The sequence below is a fragment of the Marmota marmota genome, unplaced genomic scaffold, assembly GCF_001458135.2.
Source record: "Marmota marmota marmota unplaced genomic scaffold, marMar, whole genome shotgun sequence".
In the NCBI taxonomy this organism is placed as follows: Eukaryota; Metazoa; Chordata; class Mammalia; order Rodentia; family Sciuridae; genus Marmota; species Marmota marmota.
The window spans coordinates 10,330,698-10,354,731 of record NW_026000153.1 but is presented as its reverse complement, the minus strand read 5'-3'; the positions used below and the strand labels follow the sequence as shown (position 1 = coordinate 10,354,731).

General features: G+C 41.3%; 1 long non-coding RNA gene across 1 annotated transcript in view; it reads left to right on the top strand.

The window, feature by feature from the left end:
* LOC125611521 overlaps positions 1-24,034 on the top strand; it is a 51,677-nt gene that overhangs the window by 10,205 nt on the left and 17,438 nt on the right. The gene's annotated exons all lie outside the window — the stretch shown is intronic.

Sequence of the window (24,034 nt, the reverse complement as noted above, 5' to 3'; positions counted from 1 at the left end):
AAAGATCCTTTAAGGAGTTTTCCTATGTAAAAAGAATGTACCTCCTGAGAAAAGACAGTGTCTTAGTTCTTGTGAGACAGGGTCTCATTGAGTTGTTTAGTACCTCGCTTTTGCTGAGGCTGGCTTTGAATTCCCCATCTTCCTGCCTCAGCCTCCCATGAAGGAGGATTATAGGTGTGGGCCACCATGCCCAGCTAGTCAGTTCAGACTATAACAGAAGGCCATAGACTGATGGCTTAAACAGCAGACCTTCATCTCTCACAGTTGTGATGCTGAGGAGCCCAGGTAAAGACACTGGTAGATCCAGGGTTTGGTGAGGGCCAACTTCCTAGTTTGCAGACAGGTTTTCTTGCTGTATCCTCCCATGGTCAAAAGAAACTTCATGTCTCTCATGTATCTTCTTATAAGGACACTAACCCTATGATTTTACAACTGTAAGGGGCTCCACCCTCATGATATAATCATGTTCCAAACACCCTACCTCCTAATAGCATGACATTGGTGATTAGTTTCTTAAATGTGAAGGAGGGGGATGCAAACACTCAGATCAATGCATTTTCTCCAAGCCCCCAAATTCATATCCTTCTCAAATGCAAAATACATACACTCCATCCAGATAGGCCCAAAGTCATAACCAGTTCAGAATCAATTCTAAGGTCTAAAGTCCAGAGTCTTAGCTAAATATAATTTATAAATAAGATACAGGTAAACTGGAGATATGATTCATCCTGAGACAAGTTGCTCTCCAGCTCTGAATCTATAAAATTAAACATGTAATTGAATATAAACACAGGAGACAGTCCTGTTCCAAAAGGGATAAATAAGAAAGAAGAAAAGGATAATAGGTCTTCAGCACGTCTACAACACTGAGTGACTTTCTGAAGTTAGATGCTCTTCCCTCCAGATCCAATGGGTTAGAAGTCCTGCCTTCCAGATCCATTAGGGCAATGGCACTGACCTAACAGCTTTGGGCAGCCTCACCCCTACAATAGCCTCTGCAGTGCCCCACCTCCTCAATGGATCTGTGCTTGAGTCAGATGCCCAAGGTTGTCCTCACCCAGCCTCCAGCTGGAATCACACTACAATAGCTCTACTGGTCTGTGGTCACAGGGACCAGCTCCACTTCCATGGCTCTAGTGTGCATTTCCCTAAAAAGAACTCTCTACAGAGGTCTCACTCTCATGCCAGTTCTCTGCCTGGGCTCTACAGTTCACTAGGGCATCCTTTGAAATCTAGGTAAAGGCAACCACATCCTCACAGTTTTTCTGGGTGCATTGCACATTATACCTGGCCCTCTGGTGCTATACCTGAGGCACCAAGAAGTTCCGTAATGGAATGCAGGAAGCACAGTCTTGAGGTAGCACCTGGAAGCAAGTGCCAAGTTTAAATGCAGATGTCCACAGGCCCTTTGAAAATGTTCTATCTCCCAGGCTCTAGATGTCTAGGCCTCTGTTGAGAAGGATCAGGCTTATCATCTCCAAAATGCTATCTAGATCATTCTTCCACTGTCTTGCACATTTCGTCCTGACTTCTGTTAGGTGCCAGGTCCATACTAATCTCTTATCACAGGGACACCTGGCCACATTCTTGGTGTTCTTTCTGGAAAATGCTTTCACTTTACTTTCAATATGGATAATCGAAGAATTTTCCAAAAGCTTAAGTTTTGCTTCCCTTCTGAATAACAATTCCATCTTTAAACCAGTGTGTGCTTCAATGATGCTAAGAAATATCTTCAGCTGAATATTGAATTTCATCACTCACAAATTCTGCTTTCCACAAAACATGAGTAAGAACGCTATTTAGCCAACTTCTTTAACACTTTATAATAAAAATACCTTTCCTCAAGTTTTAAATAACACATTTCTTATTTCCATCCCATCAAAATGGCCTTTACTGTCAATATGTCTACAACATTCTGTTCACAGCCACTTTGGTATTTGCTAAGATTAAGGCTTTTGCTATAGTTCTCCTTTTCCAAGCCTCCATCAGAATCACTCTTTAAGGTTCATTCACAACCATGTAGGCTTTTCTTAGCATGCACTTCAAAAATCTTCTCTACCCATGATCCAGTTCCAAAATCTCTTGCACATTTTAGGTATTTATTACATAAGAACTCTATCTTCCCTATATTTTCATAGCCCATTCAAGCTGCTAAAGTAAAAAGACCTGAACAAAATGTTCTATAAATAACAGAAATTTGTTTCTCAAAGTACTTTTTTTTAATATACTAGAAGTTGAATCCAGGGCCTCATGCATAGTAGGTAAGTACTCTGCTGCTTAGCTCTATTCCAGTATCTATTTCTCACAGTTCTAAAGACTGGAGACTTCCCTCCAAGTCACCAGCATAGTTGGTCTCATGAGGGTCCACTTTGTGGCCATAGAAAGGTACCTTCTCACCGTGATCTCGCATGAAACAAGGCAGTTCTCTAGGGCATCTTTTATATAGGCATTAATTCCATCCATAAGGTCTTAGAGGCCTAGGGACCTCTTAATACAATCACATTAATGATTAGGTCCCATTGTGTGATTTTTTTTGAGTGAAACAAACATTCAGATCATAACAGAGACATGGCCCTCCCTTTAACTGTCTAGCAAGGGAAGACTCAAAAATGCACAGTATCCTCAGTCTCCTTGCTCACCTGATGAGATACAGAAAGACCCAGGAAAACCTCTCTCCTCTTTAATTAATACCAATGTGACATCATCTATTTGCCATTTGGCGGTTACTTCAGATTTCTCTATTTGAAAGTGACATGGAAAGACTGGGTCAGGTAGAGGAAGAAACAGACTCCCTAATGACAAGAAGCATAGAGGAGGTCAAATAAGGCTCCATCAATCTCTGGGTGAAAACAGATGAAATGCTCAAATTGTTTATTTTGAGGATGGTTTTTTAAATGGGCTATTTATAAAGGTGTGAATGGAGGTAGGAAAATTACAAGGAATCATGTAATACCCCAGATCTAGTCAATGCAGGCAATGTTAACCAACAAAAGACCTGAAGGAGCACAGTGGGACAATAACTAGACCCAGAAAGAGTCTAATGGAGAAAGCCTGGTGACAGGAGCTATGATCTTCAGCTGAAGGACAAGAATAAAGATGAGGAGTAAATACCCAGACCTTATTTCCCTCATCCTCCTAAGTCTTTTGACAGTCCTATATTTGCCAAATCCACTCTGGAGACAGAGGAAAAAGGATCCTATTGATACAAACTTCCATGTCAAGAATAGTGTGGAGGATAAACATGAATTTGCAAATTTACTAGGTAGAGAATGTGTGGTAGCCCAGCACAGAGGTCTTGATGGACCATGCACGATCCCATTAGGAAATGAAAAGCACCTGTTAGCTGAGAATAACAGAATAGACTAGAAGCAGAGATATCCTAAGAGATCATGCAACTGATGAGAAAGAGAGGAAGTAGTGTCAGTCTCCACAAGTTTAGCAGTTTCATAGCCCTGTATCCTTTATAAGCCCTGGCTGAAGTAGGTCTCTATTCCTGGACTATTAACCAATATTCTGGTGGCTGTGGTAGGCAGTTCCAGCATGACTGTCAATCATCTTTGCCCTTGTGCATTCCCTTTCCCTTAAGCTAGACCTTAGTGACTTACTTCCAAAATGCAAACTGTAGCAGAAATAGTGAATGTCATCTGTAAGGATTATTACATTATAATAGACTAGGTTATCAAAGAATCTTGAGGTTATAAATGACTCCTACCTACTCTTTTAATTGCCTTCTCTTATCTCTAGCTGGCTCTGGGGAAGCAGGCTGCCATGTTGTGATTTGCTTGGAGGAAAATCCACATGGCAAGAAACGAAGGCAACCTCATAACTGAGCCTCTCAGAGCAATGGTCTCTGAGGAACTAAATGCTGCTGAAGTGTATATCTCATGAAGCAGATCTTTCCTCAGCTGAGCCTTGAGATTGGCTGCGGCCCTGGGGCTGACACCTTGATTGCAGCTCCTATGAGATGATAAAAGTCATTGATTTAAGCCAATAGGTTTTGAAGTAAGTTGTTACACAGCAGTAGATGACTGATACACTCGCAGAAGATAATTTTTGTCTCTTAATGAGAGTTCTTAGTCCTTAGTGTGCTGACAGGCTGAGTTGGAGATTCCAAGAACATAGCACACTACTATGTGACACTACGTGACTATGGCATCTGTCAGAATCACTTAGGTAAATGGAAGATTCCTTTTCTTTCCAGTCATGGATGAATTCCATGCTGAGGGCCCTTCTACATCCTATCCTGTTTCCTAGACTAAGTTGCACATCTCAAAACTCATAGGACCCTCTCTTCTACCTTTAGTTACTCTTCACACTCTGGCTACTTTGTTGTCTCTTTGTTAAATGGACTTGGAAATTTTTTTCCAAAATTTCATGAGTTGTGGGACCTTCATCTCATGTAGTTTCACTTCCAAATTGCTCCTGTTCCAACACATATGGAAATGATGACTTGCATTATTTCATAAATACTTTCATTCTTCCTTTCTAACTTAATCCCTCCATTAGGTTCAACACATATATTTCAGAATGGTAATTCTAGAAGGAGAGGTGAGTGGGGAGTTCATCTAGAAAAAAATCAGGGACAACATTTTTTGTATCCTTTGAATCCAAATCATTTCAGGAACTCTTAATATTTTGGGAAAAAAAGAGAAAATTTTAATGATAACCAGGATGTTATTTTAAATGCTTCTTTGTTTATATTTCTATGATTTGAGTTATCCGTGCTTGCTTTTTCTTTCCTTCCATGGGAAGAGAGCTGACAAGCTATAAATAAATAAAAAAAAACTCTCTGCAACAAATATATTACAAAGAAGGATGTTAAAAATAATCTCTTTAAAGCACTTCCATGTACCTAGTGATAGATATACAATAGAAATGCTTTGTTTATCTAGTTTCACCATATTTTAAACAATCTATAATCCTGAGAGAAAGATTTCCTGGCTCTTGAATACATAAAGAATGAAAAATTGAGTGGAAGTCATAATACTTAAGTTGTGATCCCAACATTGTTGCTAATCGGTATGTAACCAGCAAGGTAATTAATGAGAGGTCTTAGTCCTTAATTAATTTTCTTGTTAAAAAGTAAAAATGTTATTGCACAGCATTATTGAGGGAACTAAGAGAGGTACTGACATAAAGCACTGGACATATAACATATAAGCATAAAATTATATTTTTGAACCTGAGGAAGTTATTTGGGTGAAAGTTTTAATGAACGTTAAGGGTGGTAGGAATTCAGCTCATCATTTTGGAGTCAATTTCCTCATTTATATATATAACATCACTCTTTGAGCAAATTTACAAAACTGAGTGCAATTGTAACCAACAATCGAAAAGATATTGTATGGTTCTTGATACGTTGGTTTGACATTTGTCAAAACAGTGGTTCAGCAACTCCATAAGCTGAAAGAGATTCCAAGTAGATAAAACATTTTAAAAATAGAACTGTAAAAGTACTAGAAGAGCTGGCCATGATATGTAAAACAAATGAGAACTCCGAAATGTGGAGATAAGAAAGCAGACCGGCTAGGTAGGGTCCTTGGGGCCCAAGGTACGGTAATGATGAGTTCCCTGGGCTTTCTGCTTGCCTAATGTAGAGATGTAGAGACTAGCAACTCAAAAATGCCAATAGGAACAGATCAAAAATGCCTAAGAAATGCCTTTTGTCTTTACCTTCAACCAAGAAAGGGGCAACAAGGGAGAAAATAACTGCTGTATTCAATAGAATTTGACAAATAACAATAATAATTATTATTATTATTTGACCTCCATCCCATCAGCAAATATCAGCTGGGAACCCTTGGCTTCTACACTTACTGGGCCATAGTGAGGTTTCCTTGGGAGGGTGGGATTTCTTCTGTGGTGGTATCAGAGAAGACTGAGTAAGGGGTAGGACTTTTCTGTCCACCTGCTGGTAGTGAGAAGCTTCCCACATAAGTCAGTGGACCAGTAGGTAAATGACCCCCTCTCTCACACAGGTTGATGTCAGCAGCCCTAGTAGAAAGCCTGAAGTTGTACTTCTGGTCTTCCACGGTAACAAGGTGGCCCTACCCTCTAGGTGTCAGTGGAGGATGAGTGGGGAACATGGACCTCCCTACCCAGTAGTAACAAAGTGCCACCTCACTTCCTCTGAAACTCAATGTCAGGGGAAGTCAGGTGTTATGAACACAATTGAATCTCCTGTCCGTAATTTCTTAATATCCTAACTGAAGCCCTAACCCTCTTACTTCAGAATGTGATTATAATTGCAGATAGGGCCTTTCAAAAAGTAATTAAGTTCAAAGGAGGCTGTTAGGATGCATCCTAATCTAATGTGACTGATGTCCTTGTAAAGAAGAAATGAGAGCACACAGACATGCAGAGTGTCTATGTGCACACCATGAGAAGAGTCAACAAATGGCCAGATGCGTGCAAGAAAAGAAGAGAAGCTTCAGTGGAAAAAAACCGGTCAGCACTTTGATCTTGGAACTCTAGCTTCCAGGACTGTTAAGAAATAAAATAAAACATCACCCAGTCTGTGTTATTTGATTATGGTAGACCTGGCAAGCTAGTACACTAGCTAAAACAGAAAGTTTAAATAAATGTCTCTTAATAGAGTGCCCAAAATGTCCAGGACACAATTTAAAGTCACTCAACATACTCAGAAACTGGAAAATCTCAAATGATGAGAGACGAAAATCAACAGATGACAGCACTGAGGTGACACAGATGTTGGAATAATTTGATGAGAATTTTAAAACATCCATTATAAAAATGCCTTGATGAACAACTAAGAACATACTTGAAATAACAATAAAATGATTTAAAATAGAAAATCTCAGCAAGGGAAAGGAAGATACAAAGAAAATATGAATTGGAAATTTTAATAATGAAAGATACAAAAAGAGAAATTTGAAAAGGAGCTCAGAAGGCAGAACCATAGAAATCAACCAATCAAGGCTTTAGAGACCTGTGGGATTATCACAAAAAAATCTAACTTTCTTGTTACCCTATTACCAAAAGGAGAAGGGAAAGAGAATGAACCTGAAAAATAATAAAACTTTTAAAAAAGGAAGGACTAAAATTTTTTAACTTCAGCAAATAACATAAATTAGATTCAATAAACTAATGAATTTCAAGCAAGATAAAACTAAAGCAATGCACATGAAGATACATTGCAATCAAACTTCTGAAAACAAGAGAAAGAAGCAACCTTGAAAGCAAAGTCAGGAGAGAAACAATTTTTATGATGACAGATTTTACTTATCAAAGTATAGAGACCAGGGGTCAGAGGGTGGCACATTTTTCAAATGATGGGGAAGAAAAAAATAAAATACTGCCTCCAGCCAAAACACACACACACACACACACACACAAAACTTCAGAAAGTAAGGAGAAATAAAAGTAATTTCAGATGGAGAAAAACTAAGAAAATTTGTCACTAGTAAATCTGTAAGTATGGCTTAAAGAAGTTCTTGAAATAATGTACTTTAGTGGAATTGTTAAAATGTAAATACAAGTAGTCTATACCATTTATTTGACAATCTCAAATGAGAAAGTTATAGAAATGGAAAACAGATTAGTGGTTTCCAGGGATTAAGGATGTTGTGGTGGTGGGTGGGGATAGGTGTGACTACAAAGGAGTAGCACAAGGGAGATCCTTGTGGTGATAGAATAGCTAGGTATCTTAATTGCTCCAATGGTTAACCAAGCCTAGACATGTGATAAAGTAAGTATAAAAATATATACTTTCAGTTTCCTGGTTTTGATATTATACTAGTTATATAAAATATAACCATCAAGGGAAGCTAGGTAAAAGATACACAGGACCTCTCTCATAATATTTTTGAAAGTTTCCTTGAGTCTGTTTTGAATCTGTAATTATTTCAAAATAAAATCTTTTTCCTTAAGAATAGTAGAAGAAAAATAAGAAAATGCAATTATTTCATGAGTTTGTTAAATGGGTTGGCCTTCCTAGGCTAACGTAAGAGAACAGATTTATATTCTTCCACAACTGCCTTCAAACAAGCTCTGTGGTTTTCCTTTAGCTCCCTATTTGCCATCATATTGAGCAGGTCCCTGAGGGGGTTTAAGTTTTATTAAAACATCCCTTCCAATCTAACTTAAAACTCTATTTACTCATTCAATTCAAAGCTCTCAAAGCTCTCCTTCCCTCTCCCTCTCCCAACTTGAACTTGACCTGACTCCCCTCTCAGACAGTAGCTGTGCTCCCTAACTGTCTTTGATTTGGGTGACTCTGGGTCAAGTGGGAAAGACAAATAGAAATAGCAAAAAGGTTTTAATAAGAGCATCAAAGGTCCTTTCCAACATAACCAGGCCTATTTGTAGTAAACTCATAGATACAGAAGGCTTTCTAGCATGGCAGGCATCCACATTCCAGGCCTTTCTTGTGAGAACACAATAACTAAACCCCAGCCCCTCTCCAGCAAGGACTTCTGGGCTGAACAATTCCCTGACTGCTCTCTTACAGTATTCTCTCATTTCCATGTAGCACTACACCCTGCTGATTCCACATTCGGGTCTGCAGCTGGAAAATGACCCAGAGGGCTTTAGGAGGAGTGCTATTTCACTGTAAGGTATTGGCTCTTTCCTCTCTAACTAGAAAGGGCAATCAAGAAGGTAGAGTGTGCCTCTGAGGCTTTATTTCTCCCCTCCCTGGGCAACCACCGAATTCCTAAACCCCACAGCCCAGCACTTTCAATTTCTTCTTTGGCATCCTCTTGTACAGTTTCTTGTGTTCAGGCTCTGACAATGGTGACTGAAGGCTCTGTCCTTCTTCACCTGCCCCACCCTCAGTTAATAAGCAAAAGGCTTGAACTCAGGAGAATATCTCCTTCTTTGTGGGTCACACTGTTGGGACTTCATACTCGTCGTATAAATCATCTGAGTCAAATAGATTTTTAATTCCTGGCTTTGTCAGCTACTTGCTGCATGGATTTGGGGATGTCGCTCCACCTCTCTAACCCACGTTTAGTGTATCTAGAAAGGATAAGGTCACCAGCAAATGAGCAATTCACATAGCATGGCCCCAAGAATGCTAATATCTTATCAGAGGTTTCCAGATCTCAGTCCTGTGTCCATAGCTTTTGAGGTACAAATGTTCTCTGGCAAATAAAAACCATCCATTTCTTTATCTAGGATTTTCAATTTACTCCAGTGGAGACGTTTAACCTGTCTGTGATCCTCCTTACACACACCTTCCAGAGAAAATGCAAGGGAGAGAAAACATAGAACGTAAAGGGATTCCTGTCAAGCCATTCCTTAATTTGATGTAGTCTTTCACCTGAGTTTACATGAGGTTTTGTCCTTCTGTGATCTTTGTCTACATTTAAGTTTAAATTTTTTTTTGTTTTAAACATCCCCAGACTTGTGGAAGCACCTGCTAAAAGAAGTAATAAACTCCTTCATTAAAAAAATTATATATATATATATATATATGTGTGTGTGTGTGTGTGTGTGTGTGTGTGTACACACACACAAACACAAGTCAGCAAAGTTTAAAAAAAAGGCACCCAACCTGCCAGAATTCATCTCTTAGAAATGACAATAGAAGTTGCTTCAGACTTTAAAGCATCTAAATTGTAAGTGGTTCAACCATTTTTAAAGGGCAGGGGAGAGGGTAGTGAAAAGAGGTATCCAATCTCATTAAAATTCTCACAATGATTTAATGAGGATGGATTGTCTTCATTTTACAGTCCATGAAACAAGGGTTTGGAAAGATTAAGCAACTTTCTCAAGGTCACACTACACATTAAAGGGAACTTGGAATATAAAGCCAGTTTTCTTTGCAAATCCTGTGCTCTCAGCGTGAGTTGCAAGAGTCCCTTGATACTACCAGGAGTAGGTAGAAGTGCTATGATTAGGGAAAGAAAACCAAAATCAAATGAAAACAAAGAATCGTCTCTGTTGTAGATATTGGAAAATGATGGGCAAGACTAAATAGGAACAAAAATATCTTAAGAGAACAGTCCTTTGGGACTCTTCCAGGGATGGAAAATGGGCTCCAGATGACCCCTCCTGCATCCACCCCACCCTACTTTTATTTTTATCCTTGCTCTCTGTGTGATTTGAACTCATTTAAAGTCCCCCATCCCTGCCTATTTCTAGCATGGGAAACATGCTAAGGGCAGTTCTAGGCTCTGCTTTAATTTCCCAGATTAGGGAAGTGCCATCTGAGGAGTCACTGCCTGTCTCCTCTGTACTTTATCTTCTATGATCACAGGGAGAGAATCTCACGAATCCAGGACTTCCCACTTGTTGTTTCATCTATTTGTCCTGAAGTGGCACCCCCTTTCTCCACAGAAAAGTCTTAACTGGGCTTCTCCAGAAACCTTCACCATGGCTGATTTTAGGACTGTCAGCAAAAAAGTCTCTGCAAAAGAGTTCGATGTAGATAACCTTCCTATTTTCTTGTGGCCCTGTTTTACTTGGGTACTGGCCGGGAAGATACCAGCACTCCAGGTGCTGGATACCCCTTACTAGTTTTTCACAAACATATCCAGTATAGTACTTTGTACAAATGTGCAAACAAGGCCTCTGGCCTTGAGATGGGCTTCACAGAGATGTCTACATTTTTAAGATAAGTTACCAACTGGGCTCCATGGTAACAGCTGGCAGGGGGAAGACAAAAAGGGGAGAAGAAGCTCTCCTCTCCTCAGGTGTTGTCCTTGAAGTGTTAACTTGCCCTGAACAATGATTTTATGTGAATTTCTGCAGACTGTGAACTTCTGAGCCCCTCCCCTTACATACTGGGTATAAAACTCTGAAACTACCTGAACTCGGGGTTCAGGGGTTAATTGATTACAGCAATAGCTGTGCGCTTCTGAATCTGGCTGCAGCCAAATAAAACCGTTTCCTGCTATCTTGGGTGCCTTGCCTCATTAGTCCTACAACAGTCCCAACAACCCATGCAGTTGATGGAACACAGAGAACACACCCATGGCATTGGAAAGTATTCTTTCAGCAATTGTCTAAAAAATGTGTATTGAGAATTTCTTTAGGTTAGGCATTTTTAAAGTAACATAAATTAATGTAACCCAAACTCTGCTCCATATAAAAGACTAAAAACCTGAGGCTTACTGAGGGTTAAGACAGTTGCTAGCATAAGCATCAAATTTACGGAGCACAAATCAGAACTTGGGCCAATCAGGTTCCCAATGTGTGGATTTTTCTGCTATTTCAGAGATCTTTAAATTTTATCTGTAGATGTTCAGATAGTAAATATTTTAGGCTCCACAGGCCATATTATCTCTGTCACAATGACGAGTTCTGCTTCCTCACATATTGAAGTTTGAACATTAGAGAAGCACATGGAGGCAAGCATATAAAGCAGGGTTTATTCAAAAAGGGGTAACATAAACTTCTCTAAGGAGGGAGAAGGAGGCCATAGCTGGTATCCTGTTATCCCCAGAAGCGAGGTGTTCTGCCCTTTTTATATGTCCTAGGCTTCCTTTGTTCTCCTGTCCTCTTTCCCTTATTTTTCTCCTTCCTGTGTCTGTGACTAGGCCCAGGAATGCTTGGTGGGATGGCCAAAAGGTGGGAACCAGGTGGGCTGAAGGGGGAAAAGCAGGATGGAGTAGCTCAGGACACTTTAATCAACAACTTCATAGTCCCTGTAGGAAGGGGCAATTCCTGGGACAAGTCACCTTAGCAACAGGTTGGAGCAAGGCAGGATCTTGATAAGGGTGAAGGAAGGGCTTTGAAGGAATTAACAGTTCAATCCCTCAGAGGGACAGAACTTTGCAAGTGTCCTGTAGGATCCTGTTGTTTTGGTTTGTGTTGTAGTGCTAGAATCAAGATGATGAGAAACTAATGTGACTCCATCTTTGAGAAACCAGCCTCTACCTCAGAGCAAAGCCTGTCCAAGGAAAGGGGCGTGACCCTTGTCCTTGGAAAAACCCACAGGGCACTCCTAAGCACATACCCACCCTGCTGAGTTGTTTGTCTGTAAATAACAGGAGAGGTCTGAGGTGCCAGGTGTCCCTGACTCAGTTAGGCTAGGTGAGGACCCATAGCAACCCCCCTAGCAACCTCCAATCAGCATTAGACAGGGAAAATACCTGGAATGCCAGGTGACCCCCCAGTAGTTTATGGTGGTTGATAACATGTTGGGAAACCATGTAGTTTAGCACATACACCCCTCATGGCCTAAACCAATCAGTTCAAAGGAATCCCCCTCTTGTACTAACCAGTCAAGCTTACCCAACTTGTTCCCACCAGTGAATGTGCTAATCACTGTTAAGAGTTGTTGTTTGATTTTCCTGCGGTATGGAATGATTTGCTGTGTGATGTTGTGACGCATAGAGTATCCCCCCAAAACCTATAAAATCTCACTGAACAAAGGACCGGGACTCACTCCCTGAAACCACTGCGTCGGGAACGGTTGTGAGTCCAGGCTCGAGCTTGCAATAAAGACTCTTGTGTGATTGCATCGGATTCGGCTCTTGGAGGTCTATTGGGGTCCCACAAATCTGGCATAACAATGACAGCATGACCAAGAAGAAGATGCCAGCCATGAGTACCTCAACTCTGGGGTATTCTTGCCAACACCACCCAGAGAATTTGGAGAATATGTACATTTTTCTCTTCTTCTCCAAGAATATAACTATTTAGAACCATGATGTCCATGAGCGCCCCAATCACCAGCCTTCTCTTAGCATAAATATGCAGTTTCTATTTGGAGAATAACACACATGCATTTCTGTGATTCGCTCAAAATTGGCCTCCTTGATCCAACCTGAATCGATTTACCTATCTATACTGACTGCCTAATTCTGGCTTCACAGAGACACCTCGATAGTGGAGACAGGGTATTAGAAAGAAGCCACTAGGAGAAGATGAGGAGACAAATCCTGTCCCTGTTTACAATAAATCCTATTACCATGGCAACTCTCCCACTGAAGATTTATCACCATGACAGTTCCCACCACTGAGGACTTACCACTATGATAACTCCTTTCACAGGTTCAAATTTTAAAATGGAGGTAAAGTGGGCAGTATTCTAATTAGGTCTTCTAAAGTAACCGAGGAGGGGAGGGGAAGTGGAAAATATTCTAATCAGGTATCATAAGATAAACAATGGGGTAAGATCTTCAATCAGGTCCATATAGGAAAGAGAGCACCCCATAGTTTAGGATGTAAGACCCTAATTTCCAGATATTAGGGCCTTGAGCCTTTTACCACTCTACCTAATGGAATGCTGTCTCCATCTTTAGGAAATCTGTACTTTATCTGTTACTTCTGTGTGTCTTCTCAATTCCTTGTTCAGGACATCAAGGACCTGGACTTCAACTGGACATCCAAACAATCACACTTTTCCTTCAAAAGCAGCTCTATACCACTTGTCAGGAATGAGCATAACTGTGTCTTTATTTACAAAAACTGGTAATGAGTTAAATTCAACCACCAGACAGTGTTTTCCCATCCCCAAAGAAGACCTAAGTCTTGGTTCACATAGTATCAGTTTCCCTAGCCAGGTCCTCGTATTTCTCCATCATCACTTCCTAAACCCAACACCAGATACCTTCTTGTCTCTCTTCCTTCTTGTCCTGATGCCTTTATGCCTTTATGCAAAAGCTAGAAATCTGAAGTCTGCACTGAATTGTACATCTATCTTCTATTAGATTAAAATTTATTAGAGTTACAGAAATGCATGTGTGTTACTCCCCAAATAGAAACTACATATTTATGCTAAGAGAAGACTGGTGATTGGAGCGTTCATGGACATCATAGTTCTAAATAGTTATATTCTTGGAGAAGAAGAGGAAAATGAACATATTCTCCAAATTTTCTGTGTGGTGTTGGTGTTTCGGCAAGAATACCCCAGAGTTGAGGTAGCCATGACTGGTGTCTTCTTCTTGGTCATGCTGTCATCTTGGTCCTAGCACTCCAACACAAACCAAAAGGACAGGATCCTACAGGACACTTGCAAAGTTCTGTACCCTTCTGCCTTTCCATTGGTGTTTGTGTACACACACACACACACACACACACACACACATATATGTGTCTGATTAAATTGGTATAACACCCTCCCTTCCAGAGGATCCTCACTGAGTAGAGAGTTTTTGTCTACTGTGTGCCAGATGCCTCTCTGGGTACTAGAAATGTGTCTAGAATGAGGTGAGAGATTGAACCGCATAAATACCTGAAGGAAGAACATTCTAGAAAAAGGAATCACAAGCTCAAAGGCCCTAAAGTAGGAATATGCTTGGCACCCCAGCGAAGAAGCCATATGACTGACGTAGAGTAGAAGAAGGGTAGAGAAGCACATGATGAGCTCATAAAGTCCACTTATGCTGCTGTGACAAAATACCCAAGATTGGGCAATTGATAGAGAATAGAAATCTATTGTTTACAGTTCTGGAAACTAGAAAGTCCAAGATCAAGGCATTAGCAGATTTGGTGTCAGGTGACAGTCTGGTCTTTGCTTTCAACATGGTATCTTAAAGGCTGCTTCCTTTAAGGAAGGAAAGACAATGTACCTTCGGGAGGGGGGGGGGGACAAAGGAGGAAAACTCATCCCCTTAAGCCCTTTCAGAAGGTGCTAATGCATTGTGGGGGCTCTGCCTAATCACTACCTAAAGGCCCTACCTTTTAATATTGTCCCATAAGGCCTTAGGTTTTAATATAAATTTTGGAGTGAACACAAATACTCAATCATAGCAGAAAGGGAGGAAGAGACCAAAACATGCAAAGCATTTGTAGATTTTTGGAAAGGACTGGGGTTTTTATTCTGAATGGCAATTGGATTTTGAGAAGGGGAAAGACATACTATGGCATGGGTTTTTAAACACCGGCTTCCTGCTGTGGGTGTGGTGCATGTAGTGGGGGGGATGGGGAAAAAAGTACAGATGGAAGTGGAAGTACCATAGGAAATGAGTACCATAATGAGGAAACAGGTATTATAATCCAGATGTTGATAGTTTGGGTCAGGGTGGTAACTGTGGGGATGGCAAGAGAGGGCCAGATTCTGGATGTATTTTAAAAGTCGGGTTGACAAAAGTTCCCCATGAGTGAAATGTGAGGTGAAGACAAAGTTCAGAGTCAACGATGACTCTCAGAAATTGCACCCTCTCACATCCTATCCACCAACACTTCCAACAGTTACTGTGGCAACAAGTTACCGTGGGTGCAGCCTGGCAGCACCTTGGCCTCAGCTGCATCCTTGCCTCATACCTGAGAACTTCTCAGTCCCTCTATGGGACTCTTGCCGGTTCATACATTCAGATTCTTGCACAAGCCTGGAAGATCCAGGAAGTCAGCCTCGGGGGCAAGTTTGACAGAGGAGGGTTTAGAGCATATGGATAATCCAGAGATTTAAAGAGTGTGTACTGGAGGAACTGAGCCCCTAGGTGCCTATAGTAGTAACTGGCTTAATTATGCTTCCTTGAGTTGGATGACCCTCTTTCCATTTTCTTCTTCCCAATAGCTATGGTTCCCTGGGTTTCCTTTCCAAATAAACTCAAAACTCCCAAAATATCAAAGAGTTAGGTTGGGTATAAGAAAATTTGAGTTGCTTAATAGATCCATTGGTCTTCAAAGGTCAATGAGCTGGGACATGGCAGGCACACCAACTTCAAGTAACACATATCCATAATACATATGCGTGCCCCTCTGTCCCTTGATGGTTGATTTCTTCTTGGCCTTCAGAAGGAACAGAAGAGGAGGCAATGAACAGTGGAAGAAGCAAACAGGAGGCTTTCCTGTCTTGCGATGAATAGAGGAACAGTCACATTAGCAGGGAGGCTTGATGTAGGTCAGCGGGGCCCTTCATTAAGATCCCCCATGAGGTCTCAAGGAAGAAGAAAGAAAAGTGGGATGGGAGCCAGTTGGAGAAGGAAAGGCATAGAGGATGAGCAGCTTTGTCCCCAGGGGGCCTTGAGGCTCCACTGACAGCCCTGGCCGTGCCCCCAGACTGAGCCTGGATTTCCAAGACACTGCAGAGACAGGACATGGCTTTTGTTTTCATTTCCATTTAATTTGCTTAAATGAAAATAGCTATTACTGAGCAGTTACATATCCCCATGTGCTTCAGGGATGCTGTCCCCATTCCTTTTGTTATCCCCATTTGGAAAATTCACCCATAAAAGCATTAGATCTGCCTGCATTGTATGTGGAAATCTGCAATGTCATCCTTTGTGCAAGGGATAAAAATTCGCCCTGGGGTACCAATTTTAATAAGGCTTAATTAGACCAATTTGTAGTAAGCTGAGGTTTCCACTCTGCAATTTGACAAGCAGCTTGAGCTGTTCACTACATTTTTATGTTCAGGAATTTCTATGTCTCATACAAAAGGTCAAATGGAACATAAAATCCCATCCAAAAGACTCCTAAAGGAATAGTGAATATCTGCTGTCATTGTGTGTTTCATTTTGTTTTATTTTTTAGAATGTCCTTATTGATGCTAAAAGGGTGATCATGGGAAACCCAAACAATACAGATACTCTCATACAGTCCAGTCACCCAACAAGGCTCAGGAGGGAACAAAGAACTGGTCATCTCCTATTCAGTTCTTGATAGTAGCTCATGTCCCTCTTTCCCTTAGAGTTGAAAAATGACTTCACAGTCAATAAAGATCACAATAACTAAAAGTCATGTGAAATCAACTTGGAAGATAAGCCATCTTTTCTAGTAATGAGAATACATTTTATTCTGTTAGCTTTCTGTCACTATAATAAAATGCCTGAGATAATCAGTTTATGAAAAGGTTTATTTTGGCTCACAGTTTTGGAGGTTCCAGTACATTATCAGTTGGCCCTGTGATTTGGGCCCATGGCAAAACAGAATTTATGGTGGTACCATATAGTAGAACAAACCCACTCACCTCATGGCCAACAAAAGAGGAAGAAGTAGGGACTGACGTCCCACAATCCCCCTTGAGGGGCATATCTCCAATCACCAATCCCCACCAGTTAAATGTTTTACCACCTCCATATTGTACTATTCTGGGGACCAAGCCTTTAACACTTGAATCTTTGGGGAACATTCAAGATCCAAACTGTAGCATATATTATCCTTGGACAGAAAAACCGTTTGCTTGAATTATATTATCTTTAAGATATACAACAAGTTGATGTCACCAAGTTGCACTTCAATGCCACATTTCTAAAATTTCATTCAGGACTCTTCGGAGGAAAAGCATTATACATCTTACTCCAGTGAATTTATGACATGGGAAATTCTAGACATTTTATCAAAAAAATGGAAAGAATGTTCTACAGCCCAAAGAGGTTCCAAAGGGCCTGCAAGCAAACAGAGCCAGTCCTCTATGCTACCCACTAGGTAGTATCTACATTGCTTGGGGCAACAAAAGGCCCACCTGCCTCACAAATATTTCCCCCTGGTCAGATACAATACCTAAATGTCTACATGAGACTGGACCATTGGTTAAAGATGTTAAATGCCAACCCTAAGATAAGAAAATTTAAAACTCGGTGCTTTGTAGACATCCAAACAGCTCAAATAGATTGTTGGCAAATTGGCTCTTGTGGAAATAGAATCTAGGTCAACTTCAATTTTTAAAAGTGCTAACAAAGAACTGGAGCATAAAATGCCACCAGGAGGGCAGGCCAGTTTGGAATGGGATGGCACAGATGGTGGAGAAAAGCACAGGGTAACTCCACTTGGAAGGAGACGAAAGTAAGAGAGGATGCTGAACGATGTAGGAAAGGTCCACCTAGAGAGAGAAGTGGGGCACAAGTTAGTGGCTGACATGACAAAATTGTTCTGATTTCTGTTGGGAAATCTCAGGAAGGTACACTGGGATGGTGAGCTCCAGTTGGAGAAGTTTCCTTGAGCCTGGATGCTCAGTTCTAACTGCTGATCACTTCTGCTGAAAATGCGAAAGCCCTGAGTCTGTGAGGGAAGCCATATCCCCTCTCTACCGGAGACCTTACTCTCTGCATAGAAAAATGAGGCCAGTCCTATATGCCTACTGGGCATTAGTAGTGACAGATCCCCAAGCATGTATGCACCATGCCCTGACCTATGGCAGACTGGCTGAAGCACCTACCCACTACCCAAAGTCCAGACATCAAATCCAGCCTGGCCCACACACTCTCCAACTTCCATCCAGCCAATCTCTATGGTAAGAAGACCAGACAAGCTGGAAGTTTGCCTCTACTCCCAACAGAGTAGCCATCTGGAGGACAGATCATAGCTTTGATGGAGCACAGAGGCTGCTTTTTAGATATGGGGAGCCTATTCACATGTGTCATAAAAGACACATTCTTGCAAACAATGTGGGTCAGGCCATGTGGTTCATAGGAAAAGTCTCAGGACTGGATTTTATTTCCTTCCAATTATTTGAAAGCAATGTAGATGAAGCCATGTCTACACAACGCTTGCATGAAGCAGCCCTTCTCACACTGGGATGCAAAAATACCCACCTGGTTGTATTAGCTCTATCTTTGCTGTGTGCCCCACAGCCTCCTCCTGTCTCCTGTTGGGTCTCTTATTTCATAGCAAAATGAATGGTGAGTTTAAGCTTGGAGGAGCAGAAACAAATGAGGTTGCATACATTTCTGATGTACAGATAGTAAATGTTAAATCATATGGGATAAATAATATGCATATATATTATTTAGACAAGCATTTCAATACACTTGCTTTCACAAAACAGTCTAAATAAGTTAGCCATATGAATAATAAATCATGGAACCAATTTTAAGGAAAACAAGTTTTGCTTTGGAAAATTGCATTCAAAATGCATGCACTTAGAATCAACTGAATCAACTGGATGTGGAAAATTTAACATTCAGTAAGTTAGATTAGATAGAATTTGAATCTGATGAAATGTAAAATACTAAAAATTTGAGAATAATTTTTATTTTACCCAAATTTGGAAGAATAAAAAAGCATTGATATGTGGATAGCATATTTCTCCTTGACATTTATGTAGTTTTCTTCCAAAGTAAAACAAAGGAAATAAATAGCAGTTTCAGAGAGATGATGGAAAAAGCCTTCCCTCTTTTACTTCTTTCTTCACTCTCAAACGAAGACAGAAGCTGATAGCTTTACTGGCCCTCTGGAGCAGTCCAGGCACAGCAAACTCCTGCCGGCTTGATTGTACATTTCAGTTCCATGAGGAGGTTTTTCCATCTACCATCTTTGTTTTCCTTAACCCAACCATTCTGTGTCCCAAACCAATGAAAAGCAAAGAAGGGGCAAAGCACCAACACCTGGAATTACTGGTGGTCTCAACAGGCAAGCCTGTTTGGGGTCTGATTGGGGTGGCTAATGTGTTGGAAAGATTCTCCCCAGAGCATCTCAGAAAATCAGAGAGTCAAGATGGTTGTGTGGATCCACCGTGGAAGCAAAATCACTCAGGCTGAACTGCTCTATGAAAACAAGTGTTCCTAAATATCATCTCATGAAACATGTGTACACTTATGCAGCTCCGTGGTACAGTACATGCCTAGCATGCATAAGGGCCTGCGTTCCATCATCCCTAGCACTGGGGAAAAAAATGGAGAATGCTTTCCAGTGTGATCAAACAGTCTGTCCTATGTCCTCCCAAAGGTTTTAGGGATGTGTTTGGAGTGGCAGATGTTGTGGATAAACCTCTCTTTTAATCAGCTCTCCTCCTTCCAGCTTTTGTGTTCTTATCACAGCCAGTTAGTTCTGAGAACAAGTGAAGTGAGCAAACAAGGTTAGTAAGAGGGTCCCCCAGGTCTGACTGTCTTCAAGAGTTTGCAGAATGGGAATTCATACTGAGTGGAGAGGATCCTTTGAATTGCCTTCTTCACAGAAGTGTTTGCAGGATTGGGGAAGAGCACATCACATCACAGACTCACGTCACCACACAGCCAGCTCCGCACAGGGAGGGCCATTGGCCAGCCTCCTGCCTCTGTCTGCTCCCTTAACACCCATTTAAACATCAAAAGGAGCTGTTCGGGATCCAATTCTTTAAATTACACATAGGAACGTGGTGCAAATGACAGTGTAACAAATGGTATTTATATTCTTGGAGCCAAAGTGAAACTTTTTCATACTGAGAACATTTCCTAAAACTCCAAATTCTGCTCCCGGATGACCTGCCAGGGGAATTACTTAATAAGCCCAGTTCCAGGGAGAGGAAGCAGAAAGGCAGCTTATGTAAGCTTTTCAGGCCCAAGATGGGTTATGAAACAAGTGGCTAGAAAAGGACAGAATTGTTTGACAGAACTTTGGGTGAGCTGTGATTCCAAGTCTTTTACCCACAGGTGTGACGAGAGCTGGTGACACTATTAGGACCAGCTGTTTGGACTCTAAGAATCTACTATCCAGCAGCCCATAGCTGAGCAAGTCAAGAAAGCAGCGTGAGATGTGTGCACGTTGGCTCAGTGCTCTCTCAGCACACCATGCTAAGGGTCCGCAAGGTACTCCACACCACACGCAGGACACGGAAAGTCAGAAGAAACACTAGCTCAAAGCCTTCTCCCTCTACCTTCCCTCCCCAGATGTTCAGAACACAGATCAAGAAAACTGAAGCCCCCTTGGGACAGTAGGCAAGGAGGCTTATAAAAAAAATGCTTCAAGCCCTGTTTGTGCATAATCCACTAGAAATCAAGGGAGGTTTGCAGAGACCTTTCAGGGTGATGAGTTGAATTGCCATAGCTCGAAATCTCTGTAAATCTTTTCATATCTCAGCAATGTCAAAAGCCCACCGTTCCCTGTACATCTGTGCTATCTGCTAGTGTCCCTTCTTATCCACATAGGTCCCTGTGCCTTAAATGCCCGGGCATGTTCCATCCCTTCCAACACACAGACACACACACACACACACACCTTTGCTTAGGTAAAGTCTATTTAGGCTACTGAAACTCATCTAAGTAGTCATTTTATCTGGTAAGCTTTCCTTAACACATTCCCAAACAAAAACTTCAAAATGGGTGTCCTGGGGCTCCCAGCTATGCCTCTCTGGTTTACCAGAAATGATTCTTCCTAGAGTGTGATTGTCCTAGGAAGGACCTTGTCTTAATCCTAACATTCAGAATGACTGTTGAATTAAACCAAACAGAGCCTATGAGGAAACCTTCTGGTTGACAAAAGAAATCACTGTCAATCTGCTCCCCACCCATGCTCCCATGTGGGAGATTGACACCACCTCCACCCAGTCACTCTAGCCAGCGACTGACTTATCCTCTATCAGATTGGTCACAAAGTTCTTCCCTTTCTATCTCCTTCCTCTCTGGTGTGAGGCCCTTAAGATGTCCAGGTGAGACATGATGAGCTCTTTTTGATTAAAAATCCCATCTCCATTTCTGCCAGCAATCTCACTGAGATACCCTCTTTAGCAGATCTGCCCTTGAGAAGACCTTTCTATCTAGTACCTCAGCCCCTGCGAAGATGGTTAGGAAATGAGTGACAGGGATACTGTCACTTCTTTCACTCCTGGGACAGACAGGTATGCCTCTAGCTGTCTATTTACCACAGTCCCCAGACAGATGTGGTTTTCTGAATGCACCACAACATAAAAAGTGTTAGGAAGTACTGCCCTAAAGAATAAAACCCAGGATCCTTAGCATGACTGAGAGTTCCCCCAAGACCCCAGCTCTCTGACACCCTCTCCAGCTACATCTCACAGCTACATCATCGTACATAAACTTCCCTTCATGCCACACAGCCCATGGCACAGCCCAGGCATAGAACAGTTCCCAGCCTCAGCACTTTGATCTCCCTCTGCCTGGGATACCTTTCCCAATTTTCAAGACTCCTCTCTCTATATAAATCCCCCTCTGCTCCCCCACATTCACCTTTGCAAAGCTAGCTTGCTCACAATTAATCTGAAAGGAAATCACAAAAAGATGGATCTCGTGCATGGTTTAGCTGAATCCAAGGCAGAGACATGACTCTAAAACCAGAAAGATCTCCTTACAGGAATAAATGCCTGTACTCCTAATTCAGGGTTAGCATAATCACCAGCATTAGTTTACTTTCCCTGTTGATTCCTTCGAGACCACATGAACACTACCTTTTTTTTTTTTTTTTTTTTTTCAGAATTAAAACCCTGGTTCCCAAAAAGGTCTGTTTGTTGGGATTTAGAACTGGAGTCTATTTTTGCTTGTTCTTAAGAGTAATGTTTGAGGAGAGAGCTAATTAAAATGTCCTGGTGCCTGTCCCCCACGGCAGCCTCCATCTCCCTCACCTCGTACTTCCCAAGCACACATCCTGATAACTTGTCAGATCCAGATAAATGTGAGTGACAAAGAGTGGCAATGGGAACAGAAACTCAGCAAGGCTCAAACTCAACATGTTCCACGCAGAACCGTTGCAATCCCAAAACCTCATATTCACCAGGTTTTGTTTATTTATTCGAGAAAAATTTCCTGTCTTTCTGCCAGATTATTATTCTTAATTAGGGGAATGTATTCCTGGGTGTTTGCTACATTATTGTTTATCCCTTTTCGTATGTCTCAAAGATTTCATAATGAGAAAGAGATTTCCCATCAAAATGGTTTATTTATGTGTAGCAAAAGCTGGGAAAGAGTTTACCCACTGGCCTTTCTTGTTCTTTGGGGAGGTGTCCTCTCTAGGGTTGCTGCTCAGCTGCTCAGGAAACAGCGGATTAGGAGTGGGCCAGACCTTTCCCTGGAAGAGGGTGATTCTCCATCTGCCACTGTTTTAATAAAAATTGCTATCATCAAGGTCAAAGGGCCATTTTTTTTTTTTTGCTAGTTTAAAACTTTAGGTCAGGATACGCAAACATTCCTACTTTCGCAGGGAGATGGGAGAGAATTTACTTAGGCTGAGTCCCAGTTGGAATTGTAATTTTTGCCTGTGCTTCATCAAGAGTGCTTGTTTGTCATCAAATTCAATAATCACAGCTAATAGCTTGATCAGAGTAGGGATTGTATATACAGAGCAGTATTAGCCTGTGTTTGAAGTCTATATATACCATGAAGCCCACCTAACTGTTAACCAGGATTATGCACATTAAAAGGAGAAGTAGAATATTTTTTTTGTTTGTTTCAAGTCTGTAGGAGTTAGGTCTGGGGAACATCCCATATGAACAAAACATGTCCACTGTCATTGAAGTGTCTCCACTATGATCAGTCCTTAGATAGTCATTGCTTAGTTGGGTCAAAAACAGACAATGTAGATAACCACTCAACTGATTCCCTCAGCCACCCCATTAGTCAGCTGCCACAGTATTGGCAGGTTGAATGATTCTCTGTCCTCTATAAATTTCTTCCTGCATTAGGAATTTTAAAAAATGTACAGAGGTTAAGCTAACCCCTGATAAGGTATATCATACAAGCTTATAATGAAGCCATCCAAAATGATGGAATTAGTCCCCCCAGAATAGTCTTTACCATCCATCCACCATGGTTGGCCATGATTCAAGTGTTGGGAAAGATGATGGTTAGCCTTATTGGGTAGAGTCACTCAGTCCACTGATGAATCATGAGTAATAAATAAACATCCACAATTTGCTTTCCTGCATCGTTTCCTTCCTGCAGCTCTCTTTTAATAAGTAAAACTCAGATGAACTGGAAAGGGGTTTATTGTCAACCTAAAAGAATCTGTACTTTTTACAGAAGGTAGAAACCAGCCAGAAGAGGTCAACTTTTCCTTTCATAGGAAAGCAGAGAATAAATGAGATTAAAAGTGGGAAAGAGTTTGCAAGCCTTAGGGGCGGGGCCTCTGATTAGTGCTTCATTTGCTCACTAGTGGCCAGGAACGAGGTGGGTGTCCAGGTCTCCTGCTTCCCACTATGCCACACAGCCTCTTTACATTACAGATAATCAAAAGTGTAGCCCAAATGTGTCAACAACATGTATAAGGTAACAAACTACAACTGAAATCCAGAGCACCTAAATGAAAGTCCTGTTTCCAAGTGTGGCACTGAAGCAAGGACCGGGCTTCCTTGGGCCCAGACAATTGGGTAGATAGAACCTAAGCAAATCAGTGATAAAACCCAAAGTGCCAATGCCCTAGCCAATCACTACACTCTCTGCACTTTTTTCAGTCTTCTCAAACAACTAGGAATGCTCCAATAAAAAAATCCAAATTAGTGCCTTAGCTGTTATGAATATATATATATATATAT